The sequence below is a fragment of the Ahaetulla prasina genome, chromosome 3 (assembly GCF_028640845.1).
Source record: "Ahaetulla prasina isolate Xishuangbanna chromosome 3, ASM2864084v1, whole genome shotgun sequence".
In the NCBI taxonomy this organism is placed as follows: domain Eukaryota; kingdom Metazoa; phylum Chordata; class Lepidosauria; order Squamata; family Colubridae; genus Ahaetulla; species Ahaetulla prasina.
The window spans coordinates 44,043,373-44,057,291 of record NC_080541.1 but is presented as its reverse complement, the minus strand read 5'-3'; positions in this window follow the sequence as shown (position 1 = coordinate 44,057,291).

Here is a 13,919-nt window from a genome sequence, read left to right as displayed (position 1 = left end):
ACTGGACGATAGTTAGCTAAAACAGCCGGGTCCAGGGAGGGCTTCTTAAGGAGGGGCCTCACCACCGCCTCTTTCAAAGCAGCGGGGAAGACACCCTCCAACAAAGAAGCGTTGGTAACTTCCTGGAGCCAGCCTCGTGTAACCTCCCGGGTGGCCAGCACCATCCAGGAGGGACACGGGTCCAATAAACATGTGGTGGAGTTCAACCTGCCCAGCAACCTGTCCATGTCCTCAGGAGTCACAGGATCGAACTCCGCCCAGATAACATTCTCAAGACCTGTCCCCGTCATCCCGCCTGAATCTATCCAATCAATGTCCAAGCCGTCCCGAATCTGAGTGATTTTATCAGACAGATATTGAACAAAATCCTCAGCGTGCCCCTGTAGTGAGTCCTTCCTTCTCATTAGGTGGTCAAAGTATTTGAGTATACTATTTTAACTGAATGCAAATGCCACTTACTTCAATCAATTAGCTGGTTGTATTATAATAAACACATTATTAGCTGCTTTTGTCTAATCACTTGAGTAATTTCCATTTAGAAAAAAAGCTGTGATTCATCAGGAATGAATCTTAACCAGTGTAATTGTGCATTCATAATATAGCCTAAAGCAGTGATGGGCAGCTGTAATTGAGTCCATCTACCATGCTGCTGGTAAACCTCTTCTCTTCTCTTTCTAAACTTCCCAATATTACAGACTTCTCAAGAAAGCTAAATCTGATCCAAAATATGATAATTTGAGTGTAGTCATTTGCAACTCAAGTTAGACTTCTGGATTGATCTGTTTTGTACGGTCTGTGGATATCTAATGCTTTGAAATCTTTTTGTTTGCTTTATTGGCTATCCCATGGTATTCCCAGGAGTCTTCCAGAACAGTGATCACCAGCCGGTGGTCCGTGGACCACTTGTGGTCCATGAGAAAATTTTGATGGTCTGTAGCACATCCGGGTGGAGGAGCTACTCTGGGATGAGTAATGGCCAGTCCAGTGACTAGAGCTCTGGAATATGGGACTGGCCAAACAGCTCATGGTGGGGCTTTAAATCTCCACTGAAGTGGGAGGTTTGTGCAACTTGCAACTTTGCAGCACAGCTCTCGCCAGCTGGAATGAGGTAATGGTGCAAGGGGTGGTGGTGGTACAGGCAGGCCAAAGCAATGGGTGGCAGGAACCCTGGGCTGTTTCTTCCCCCTGCTGTAGCTTCCTGTTGGCTGAACCCACCAGAGGCTGTCCCTGCCCCTTGCCCTCCCTTCCCAGTCACTCCTCACCTGGCAAGGGAAGGGCAGGGGATGGAGATTCGCTCCATATTCCTGAGTTAGTGAAGCTTTGTCTCTTGCTGGATCTCGCCGGGCCTTGTTGGTGTCCATGCACCTTGGTCTATCAGGGAGATGTTTGACTTCCTCTCAGCCCCAAGACACTGGCTAGCCCATGAGATGAGAAAGAGAATGTGAGAGGGGGAGGAGAGAGAGAGAGAGAATGAGAGAGAGAAAGAGACAGAATTAAATAAAGAGAATGAGAGAGAGAGAGAAAGAGAGAGAGAGAGAATGAGAGAGAGAATGAGAGAGAGAAAGAGACAGAATGAGAGAGAGAGAGAGAGAAAGAAAGAAACAGAGGGAATATGAGAGAGAATGAGCGGGAGAGAGTGGGGGAGAGAGAGAGAAAGAGAGAGGGGAGCGAGGGGGAAGAAAGAAAAAGAGAAAGCATGACAGAGAGAGAAAGAGAGAGGGAGAGAGAGAAAGAGAATGAGAGAGAGAGAAAGGGGGAGAAAGAAAGAGAGAGAGAAAGAGACAGAATGAAAGAGAGAGAATAAGAAAGAGTGGAAAAGAGAGAGGGGAGATAGAAAGAGAGAGAGAATGAGGAAGAGAGAGACAGAATGAGGGAGAGAGAGAGAAAGAGAGAGGAGGGAGAGTGCCTAAAGGACCCCATCCCATCACTGGGAGTCCAGGCGCTTCAGCAAGCGGCACACTGGATTTGTATTAGTGGTCCACAGGATTTAAAATTATGAACTTGGTGGTCCCTGAGGTCCAAAAGGTTGGGGACCCCTGTTCCAGAACACCATCATCCAAAGTGCCAAATGCTCTTTTTATCATGCTACTTCAAAGTCTAATTTTCACTTTCATAGAATATTGCAAGGAAATAAATTGCTTGCATCATCCCAATCTTTAGATTCTTCACTGTATCTGAATATTTTTTATAATATCTTTCATTGTTGATCTTCCATGTGCTCTCTGTGGTATATTTATTGACTATTATTGATGGTTACTATTGATAGTTGATCCTAAAAGGCAGAAGTCGATACTAAAAGGCAGAATTACCATTTTGTAATCTTCATTACCAATTCTAAAGCTGGCTGTTGTAGCTATTGTCATTAATTTGTCTTCTGTATATTTAATTTTAATTCCATTTTTCCATTGTGCTTCCACAGTGGTTTCAGCAGCGCAGCGCAGCGCAGCACTATTATTATTTCTTCAATTTTAAAACCCTTTTGCAAGTCTGTTTCACTAAGTTCTGTCTGCACTATGGCTACTTGATGTGTATATAAGTTCCCCATTTTTCTAAGCACACTCCATACCTTGACATGTCAACACAATCGAAAAGCCTTTCTATAATCAATGAAGAACATAGTGTCTTCTGTTTGATATACTTTGACTTTCTCAATTAACCAGTAAGCAGAAGCAATGTCTAATGTTCCTATGCCTTCTTTAAAGCTGGATTGAATACTTGGCATCTCCCTTTTCCATGTAGGCTCTATTTGCATTGGATGATCTTAAACATTATTTTTTTGGCATGTGAAATTAAAAATATTGTGTGACCCTCTGTACACTCTGATGAATCTCCTTTTTTGGTATTGAAATATATATTGAAATCTTTCTCCAGATTTGCTGGCATAGCTTGGTTAGAAACTTTATGATTCTTCCTATGTTGTTTGCCATATTTTTGTGGTAATCCATCAGTTCCTGTAGCCTTTTAACTTGGTAAGGAGCCGAGTGTGGATGTAACTTCATCTTCCATTACTAGAGGTTCTTGTAGGTAGGGAATACAGTATCTTTGAAGGAATCTTGGCTGCTGCCATATTTTCCTTGCAGTATATTTCTTTCATCTTTCTTTGATTTTCTCTGAATATTTTACTACGGTATCTGTCCATTGGCCTTCTTTAGCATACCAATCTGAGATTGTATCTTCCTTTTTAAGATCAGATATCATTTGAATGATTTTTTTTTGTTTTTCCATGATTGTCTCCATCTGCAGTGGCTTTACAAAAATTGTAAAGTTGTAATATTGTTCCTTATCTCTTAGAAGATAAACTCTTAGAATTCATAGCATCTTTTGTTAAGTTTTGTGCTGAGATATTTGTCTATCTTGGCTTTCGCTTTTCTTCTGTTCTCTTCTGAGATCCAGTTAGCTTTCTTCTGTTCTTTTGGTCTTTGGTAGTCCCTTTTCACATTCCTCCTTGATGATTTCTTTGATTTTAGTCCATAATTCCTCTGGTTTCCTGTCAATGAAACTTAGTACTTCAAAGGAACTTATGATGTTTTCCTTGAAATGGTAGTATACGTTCAAGATCTTAGTGTGGAAACTGAATGGTTTTCTTCTTCCATTTTAGCTTGACTTGGAACTTACACATCAGCAGTTTGGTATCTGTTCCACAGTCAGCTCCTGGCCACCTCTTTGTTGCTCTGGGGACCTGAACTTTGACTTAAATCCCTTTTCTGGGTGCCATAAAAAATTCAATATAGAAGCTAAGTTTACATATTGTATTACATTAATGACTACCTGTTTAATCAGAAACTTTACAATATTTTGATAGTCATGAGTTTATGTCTATATCTTCTGTATTGTAGTTCTTGAAGTTATATTTTAAGAATTACAAATACATTTTATATACACTTGGTAAATATTAATGCATATAACTAAAATGCATATTTCATAATTATACAACTTCAGAATCAGATTGGTTCCTTCCGCTTAGTTTAACAAGTGGCACTAAATCCAGGTTATGATTCTCTATGATCTGTCTCTGCACATGTTTCTTTTCTCTTGAAGAGAAGAAATTTTCTGATTTTGGTTCAAGATTTTTCATAGTAAGAGCTTGTATATTTTCTCATTAAAATATTTATTCATATAAAATAATAGTTTACAAAGCCTTGATTCAGAGTTCTACACATGTGCATTTAAAGTTATTGTTTCACTATGAAGAATTACATTGTTTAATTTTAATTTTTAATTTTGTTTAATATTTATTATGCTGGAGGTGGCTGCTGGACTAAGAGCAGACTCCACCTCGCCCCCCCCCATACTTTGAAATCGCCTCTCTACCTCTCCATCTTTGTGGTTATCATATTGATATATTCTTGTTGTGTTCTTTTTCATGCTTCATTTTCTTGTTCATTATTACTTCTGTTTACACTCCTTTCATTTTTCTTCCCTTTTATTTTTGCATGTCACCTAGAGTAGCCCCACAGATAGATAGGCAGCAAAAAAATTTAACGAACAAATAATATTTTTTTTTACAACTGGTGAGAATCAATATAGAAGTGATAAAAGACCACATATCTTTCAAAAAAAATATCAATATTGTAATAGAAAGCAAAATATAAAACATAGAAATGGTAGACAAAAGCTTTTAGTAAAGTACCTGATACATAAGCATTCTAAAATTACATGCTGCAGACTCAATCTAGAAATGAAAATGAGAAATGCCTTACTCACAAACCTTGTGAAGAAAAAGAAATGAAACTGAGTAATGTTTTTTTAACCAGGAAATCTCATTATAACAAGAATTCAGATGTCAAAATAGCAATGCAATAAGTGTCAAAAGAAAAAGAATAAGTGCATATTTTATTCTGTTGAACTGAACAAATAATATTTTTTTTTACAACTGGTGAGAATCAATATAGAAGTGATAAAAGACCACATATCTTTCAAAAAAAATATCAATATTGTAATAGAAAGCAAAATATAAAACATAGAAATGGTAGACAAAAGCTTTTAGTAAAGTACCTGATACATAAGCATTCTAAAATTACATGCTGCAGACTCAATCTAGAAATGAATTAATAATAAATAGAAGTTTTGGACACATACAGTAGGCACTGAAATACATTCAAAAACTGTTGTTAAATGAGAATAAGAATAAGGTTAATAATGTTATGCTGGTAATATGGCAGATTCTAGAAATGAATTAATAATAAATAGAAGTTTTGGACACATACAGTAGGCACTGAAATACATTCAAAAACTGTTGTTAAATGAGAATAAGAATAAGGTTAATAATGTTATGCTGGTAATGTGGCAGATTCTAGAAATGAAAAATGAGAAATGCCTTACTCACAAACCTTGTGAAGAAAAAGAAATGAAACTGAGTAATGTTTTTTTAACCAGGAAATCTCATTATAACAAGAATTCAGATGTCAAAATAGCAATGCAATAAGTGTCAAAAGAAAAAGAATAAGTGCATATTTTATTCTGTTGAACGAACAAATAATATTTTTTTTTACAACTGGTGAGAATCAATATAGAAGTGATAAAAGACCACATATCTTTCAAAAAAAATATCAATATTGTAATAGAAAGCAAAATATAAAACATAGAAATGGTAGACAAAAGCTTTTAGTAAAGTACCTGATACATAAGCATTCTAAAATTACATGCTGCAGACTCAATCTAGAAATGAATTAATAATAAATAGAAGTTTTGGACACATACAGTAGGCACTGAAATACATTCAAAAACTGTTGTTAAATGAGAATAAGAATAAGGTTAATAATGTTATGCTGGTAATGTGGCAGATTCTAGAAATGAAAAATGAGAAATGCCTTACTCACAAACCTTGTGAAGAAAAAGAAATGAAACTGAGTAATGTTTTTTTAACCAGGAAATCTCATTATAACAAGAATTCAGATGTCAAAATAGCAATGCAATAAGTGTCAAAAGAAAAAGAATAAGTGCATATTTTATTCTGTTGAACTGAACAAATAAAAATATTATTAATGGTCTTGTGATTGTTTCTCATCCCACAAATTTATTTTTCATTTAAAATACAGCTATTAGATTGTAAGAAATAAAAAGTACATAAGATTAAAAATCTTATACCTAAACCATATTTATAATTGTATTTATTTTTGAATACAAAGGAATAGAATAGAATAGAATAGAATAGAATAGAATAGAATAGAATAGAATAGAATAGAATAGAATAGAATAGAATTCTTTATTGGCCAAGTGTGATTGGACACACAAGGTATTTGTCTTTTTAAAATTGCCCAATTAACATTTAATTAACATGCCCAAATAACATAATAATTAACATTGCCCAAATTTAAATATGGAATAACAACATTCTGAAACAATTACAGAGGCAGATTTTATACCTGTGTTTTGCCATAGGAACATACATTTAACTTTGTGGTTCAGGCTTTTATGTCAGATGGTTGCCATTTAAGTGCATTTAGGAAACTCACAGGCATAGATGATGGTTCTCTTTTGCTGTTGCACTCTAGCAGCTGGAAGAATACGTATGGTAAGTCATTCACAAGATCTCTGACCTCAAAAGGATGTTTCAGCCTCAACATGGCCTGGGGCTAGGTTTTTAAAGAATGATCATTTCCCAGTTACATCTACCCAACTCATCAGAGCAAGGAAATGAGATGTTATGGGTCCCCTTTGCTAAGGAGGTCTATCTTCTAGTAGGACCAAGACGGGACTTCCTCCTATGGAACATCATCCCTGAGGAAATAAGATGTGCTCCCATCTTGAGAATCTTTCAAAGGCTCTGAAGACATGGTTTTGCCAGCAAGCCTGGGGACCCCAGGGTGATATAGATCCCATCAAGTGGTTAGTTTGATTGTTATCACCAGGGGGAAGAGAATTTATTGGATTTTGTACTCACATTTTATTTCTGTAATCCAGTCTGAGTCTCTGGGAATGAGTTGGGTGGCCATATAAATTTTCTAAACAAACAAACAAATTTAAGATATGCTACTTTTAATCCAAGAGAAAGTACACAACCAACATACAATCATTAAATTAATAACTGGTAATAGCACAGTCCCTCATAAATTTGTCTAGACATTTTAAAAATTATATAAACTGGTATCAATTATCACATTGATGGCTGTGAATTTGTAAGGAGCTCCTGTGTATAATATATATCCTTAGGTATGTCCTGTTATACTGCCACTGTTTTATTATTATTCTCATAAAACTAAAACAATCTGCTGTCATAAGATAGGGAGTCAATAGCACAAGTTGATTTTCCCATAAAGGCATGGAAGAAGAAAAATAACATTTCACCAAAACCAGAAATCTAGAAAGATTCACAGATCATTAACTTCATTTCTATAAGGAAAAAGAAAACTAGCAGATTATGTCTGAAAGTTTTTGCAGAAACTAATTTCCATGTTGTCCATGTATTGTAAGATTTAGTGTAGCTGATGACTTGTGGTAGTAGAATAGAATAAACAACATTCTATATACAACTGCTAACTGAACCTTAGAGCATACACTGGTCTATTTAAACTAGGACTTGTAGTTTGGCAAGCAATGCCATATATGTCCTATTCTGCTAAGAATAATAATGTTATGCTGGTAATGTGGCAGATTCTAGAAATGAATTAATAATAAATAGAAGTTTTGGACACATACAGTAGGCACTGAAATACATTCAAAACTGTTGTTAAATGAGAATAAGAATAAGGTTAATAATGTTATGCTGGTAATGTGGCAGATTCTAGAAATGAATTAATAATAAATAGAAGTTTTGGACACATACAGTAGGCACTGAAATACATTCAAAACTGTTGTTAAATGAGAATAAGAATAAGGTTAATAATGTTATGCTGGTAATGTGGCAGATTCTAGAAATGAATTAATAATAAATAGAAGTTTTGGACACATACAGTAGGCACTGAAATACATTCAAAAACTGTTGTTAAATGAGAATAAGAATAAGGTTAATAATGTTATGCTGGTAATGTGGCAGATTCTAGAAATGAAAAATGAGAAATGCCTTACTCACAAACCTTGTGAAGAAAAAGAAATGAAACTGAGTAATGTTTTTTTAACCAGGAAATCTCATTATAACAAGAATTCAGATGTCAAAATAGCAATGCAATAAGTGTCAAAAGAAAAAGAATAAGTGCATATTTTATTCTGTTGAACTGAACAAATAAAAATATTATTAATGGTCTTGTGATTGTTTCTCATCCCACAAATTTATTTTTCATTTAAAATACAGCTATTAGATTGTAAGAAATAAAAAGTACATAAGATTAAAAATCTTATACCTAAACCATATTTATAATTGTATTTATTTTTGAATACAAAGGAATAGAATAGAATTTTATTGGGTTAAATAAAATTAGAATATTTTGGGTTAAAGGAAGAATAGAGTACCATAATAATCATAGATATTGATCTTTGGTGTGGTGAGAATAAAAGTTCCTCGTAGGAATGATAGATATTAATATATGCAGGTAAATGTTTAGTTACTCTATATTTGTATTGGTTCTACTTGTATTTTATGTAATAAACTCTATTGCCTTCCCCTCCCCCCTCAGGTAAAGACTGTTGAAACAATCCTTTCAGCAGTTCCGAGAAGGTTCCACACCCATTTGCACTATTCAGGTGATCCTGAGGGTACAGGTAAACCTCCAAGTGACCTCAACAACTTTCAAGAAGAGTGCTGTCAACAAGATGACTGTAAAGAATATAAATCCTTCCATCCTCCACCATTCAGTCAGAACTGAAGAAGCTTCTTGGATGAGAAGCTAAATGTCTTCAAGGAAAAAACAAAAAACAGCACTTGCCTTTTGAAAAAGCACTTTGGGGATAGATAGAAGTCAGTTCAAATTTCTGATTTGTTAATATAATTTTGGAAGATTAATGTGAAATCTAATGATTGTGTGGTACATGAATTCATCCTTATTTCTAAGTTTAAAAGCATAGAATTTTCTAAGTTACTGCCTGTATTTTCTAGCATTAAGGAAAATAGTTTTTGTGCATCTTTGAATTCACTGCTTAATCAAGTGTTCCAAGTGCAATAAATATGAATCATGTTGATAATTATTGCAGATGGCCAATTAGGAATGCTAATTTTGATATGTAATCATTATTCCAAATGGCAAATAATAATGTCAGGAATAAATTATTCTGTACATATTTTTCAAGATATATTCTGTATGCAAGTTAATAAATACGGTGACAACGTTCAATTTTGATAACCCCGCCCCCCACATCATTTTATTTTAGTGCCTTTGAATCAGTTTTGCAGGACAAATTACTGCAGGTTCAGAAGTGATTTGCCATTGGCTGCTTCATAGGGCTAAAAGATAGTGACTGACTTCCAGCTTCTTTGTGCCTAAGGCAAGACTAGTTAGGACTCATCATCTCCTGGTTTCTAGCCTGTTGCCTAAGCCTTACACCAATAGCAATGTGGTGGAATCACCGGCTAAATGAGAGGGGGAGTAAACAAGCATGCCAGCTTGGAATCATTCTGGGGGAGGAAATGTCATAGACTAAGAATAGTGAAGCACGATCTACTGGTTCTTAAAAGAATGCAGCTTTCTGGTGAGATAATACTATAGGTGATCAACAATAATGAAATTGCTTTGGCCTATTCATGAAGTTGTTCTGGTTCCTTCTGCCTGACATAAATCTCACCAGATTTATTGTTCCTGGGAAGGAGAAAACCATGGAAAGGGCAACAGACTCACAGGCAGCTGCTATGTCACCCCAGGAAATGGTGTAAGCCTTGCTCCTACATTAAGAGGAGATGGAAACAGAAGTGAGGAATTTAGGACTGACAGTCCTTCAATTGGTTCAGCAACAAGGTCAGAATGCCCAGCCGCTGTCTGTTCCACTGTTGCCAGTAGCACAACCAGTCTTGTTGCATTCCCATGGTGGCTTGCCAAAAAAGTTTGGAGGAGTAGCAGACCAGAAGAGAACCTTTGTCGCTCAGTCTGAGTTGTTTATGGAAATCTGAGCTATGGAGTTTCCAACAGACTGCACAAGAGTATCCTTTATATTGAGTTTATTAAAGGAGTCTGTGGCCAAGCGGACACTGCCAATAATAAAGGATTGTGTTCTTATCATGGACAAATAATCAGAACTTAATGGAGAGATTCAAAGTGCCCTTTGGAAACCAGATCTGAAAAATTTGAGATTTGACAGAGTAACATGAGAATATGATTCTATATTGAAGATTTTAAACAACACTTTAAAATCCTCAGTGTAGAGTCATATTCTCTACATCAGTGGTTCCCAACCAGTGTGCCGCGGCACTAAGGGGTGCCGTGAGATCTTTTGAGGGTGCCGGGAACTTTTGAGCTACAGAGATTTTAAATATCTATTTCCTTATAAGGGTGCCGGGAACTTTTGAAAGGCTTTCCAAGGGTGCCTCAAACAAGAAAAGGTTGTGCCTCAAACAAGAAAAGGTTGGGAACCACTGCTCTACATTGAAATAACCGAGTCTTGATTGACCAACTGAGGCATGGTTTGCACAATGACATTCAGAATGAGCTGGTGAGAAAGAGAGTTCCACAGAATCTAGATGAGTCCTCCCAATGTAGCATGGTCATAGACATCTGTTTGGAAGAGTAGCAGCAAGACCTGTATGTGCAGACCGGATGATCTCAAGGCGATCCAACAAGGTATAGTATCAATACAATTGAACGTGTCCAGAAATATTTTACAAGACGAGTTCTCCACTCCTCTGAATACAACAAAATACCTTATGCCACCAGACTTGAAATCCTGGGTTTAGAAAATTTAGAACTATGCCGTCTTCGGCATGACTTGAGTTTAACTCATAGAATCATCTATTACAATGTCCTTCCTGTCAAAGCTTCAATTGCAACAATACACGAGCACACAATAGATTTAAGCTTAATGTTAACCGCTTCAATCTTGATTGCAGAAAATATGACTTCAGAAACAGAGTTCTTAATGCCTGGAATGCACTACCAGACTCTGTGGTCTCTTCCCAAAATCCCCAAAGCTTCAACCAAAAACTGTCTACTATTGACCTCACCCCATTCCTAAGAGGTCTGTAAGGGGCATGCATAAGAGCACAAGAGTGCCTACTGTTCCTGTCCTATTGTTTCCTTTCGTTATATCCAATTAATATAATTATTACATACTCATACTTATATATATGCTTATATATTGTATAGTTATTTCATGCTTACGCTTATATATACTGTGTGACAAAATAAATAAATAAATAAACAAACAAATAAATAAATAAATAAATAAATATTTTTGGTGGAAGAGGAAAACCTATGGCATAAGGGCAGGATCTTCATGCCTGTGCCTTTAAGGGAGGAAGTGCTGCAACTTTACCTTGACCTTAAGATGGTTGAGCACAAGGGAGCCTTCGAGACTTTACACAAAAGGCTAAGAGACTTTTAGTGGCCTGGGATAGCAGCAGACCTCAAAGGCTACATAGTGTCATGCCAGGAATGCTGCCTGGCCAAGCCGTAATGTGGGAAGCTGGCAGGACTGTTACAGCCCCTAGAAATGGTCTTGGCATACAGTGTTATTGGCTGTAATATAATCTTTTTAGTTTTATTAAACTTTTTCAGCTTTAAGACAAGCTATCAAGTTTTTAATCTCAGCAATTGAAACAGCTGACCATTTCATTATGGAAGACTCATATGGACATTATAGGCTTATGTGGGAGTGATAAAGTGAATATTACAAGCATTATATAATAATGTAATTAGCGCTAAGTAGACTTAAACTAATCATAGCAAACCAAATAAGTTAAATCAGAAATTGGCATTAATAATAAAATATCAGGTACTGTACAGTACCAAGCTGACTGTTTGAAAGCACCAAATAAGCTGAACATACTATGAAATCAATTAAAATAAATTTTAAGGTATAAGATTTCAGCCTTTTTAGATGTAAAACACTAAATTCTTGCAAGTCTCAAGTTTGCATGAGCTTTTCTGACTTCCCTTAATCTCAGATATAATGATGGAATCACTTGTGCTCAGTTCCTGCTTTAAGACAGTTTAAAACAATAATGAGGGAATTTTTTAGCCAGTTTCTTTTTTTTCTTTTTTTTCTTTTTTCTTTTTTTTCTTTTTTTTTTATTATCTGCATTTATATCCCACCCTTCTCCGAAGACTCAGGGCGGCTTACACTATGTTAGCAATAGTCTTCATTCTATTTGTATATTTATATACAAAGTCAACTTATTGCCCCCAACAATCTGGGTCCTCATTTTACCTACCTTATAAAGGATGGAAGGCTGAGTCAACCTTGGACCTGAGTTGACTCAACCTGAGTCAACCTTGGACCTGAGTTGACTCAACTTGAGTCAACCTATGGCAGTTTGGCTCGAAAAAGTCTCTGATAAATTATTATAGCTTTTTGACTGTAGGATCGGTCTCTATGTCAACAGTTAATACAGACTGAAATTATAAACCTCCCTTAAATACAATTAAGCAAAGGTCTTTGAAAACAAAGGAAATGTTAGCATCTGATCTTAACATATATGATAATTACTAATTTGGGTGAAATACTGAAATACTAAGGTTATATTGAACTAGAAAAAAAGTTTATAATGTCTTCAGTCTATACTCTGAATTTCCAGATAGGAGCTATTAGTGGACAGAATGTCTATTGGTATGTTATTCAGCACTTCTAAAGCTCCCTGCCCTACTTAGATTTTTTTTAAAAAACCTCTTAATTGAAAAAAAAATGAAAAGGAATAGCTTGTAGTTCAATACTGTCCTGTAGCATAACTCTTATATCCAGCACTGCTTCTGGATTCCACATAAATTTTGTAGGTATTCGTATGAAAAAAAAATGGTGAGTTGCTACAACCAAATGCTTTGTCTTTTGGTATGGGGGTGTTCTGTGGCCACCCACACTCACCATGGTAACTATTTTGTTAGTACCCATAATGGGCTCTCAAAATTCCAAAGGTACTCACTGGACCCAAAAGATTTGGGAGCCCAGTTTTACTGTCTAAAGAATGAAGGTTTTTTTTTACACAAGCATGATTAAAGGAACTTGGATAAGTATTGCTGAATGCATTTTCTTCCCTACACATGTGTATACATATGCACATCATCTTCTTATCTTATATAACTTTCTTTTCACAGGAAATAATTGCTTTTCTATGCCCTGGCTCCTGACACAATTTGTGGTGTGGTTTTTCCTAAACTATACACATTAAAATTAAGAAAACAGAGGATTGACTGTTCTTGTTCTTTGCCTTTTCTCTAGTGGCTCACAAGCTGTCTTTGAATGAACCCTCGTTTATTTGCTATTGAGAGAGGCATTAGTGTTTTGGCTCACCAAGTACATGTGAGAGAGGAAAAGCACATTGGAATGCACTTCATTGTAAGTGTCTCAATGAAAACATGAATCTGATATTCTGGTAGCATACTCAGCACACCACAAACATTTATCCTATAATATTAATAAGTGCTAATGCTTTTCAACGCTATATTTGCTAGGTGACAAAATCCCTAGCAAGACTGAATCTTCAATTACCGTGCCATCATGGCTATTACTTTGCATCACACATTCGTTTATTTTACTCTGCCAATATTAAACAGCTTTAGAAGCAAGTGAAACCTCTTTTGGTTTTTATTCCTTTTGTTTATCATAAGACATCCATTAGATCTCTACTTAAATCAGGATTTGGAGTACTGCAGACATCCTGAAGTTGTTGAATTACCACAACATACAACTTCAGCAAACATAAACAGTGGTCAGGGATGGTGGGAATTATAATTCAGTACCTAAATGGTCTCAGCAGCATCTGCTGTGCTGAAAGTAGAAATAAGTTCTCATATCTACTAAAAATTAGAGGGAAACCATGACACAATTTTTATTTCCCTAGGCTGCAGTACTGAGTTTACCTTCTGCAGCATTTCAGTGTTAGAGAAATTGTTAGCAGCATATTT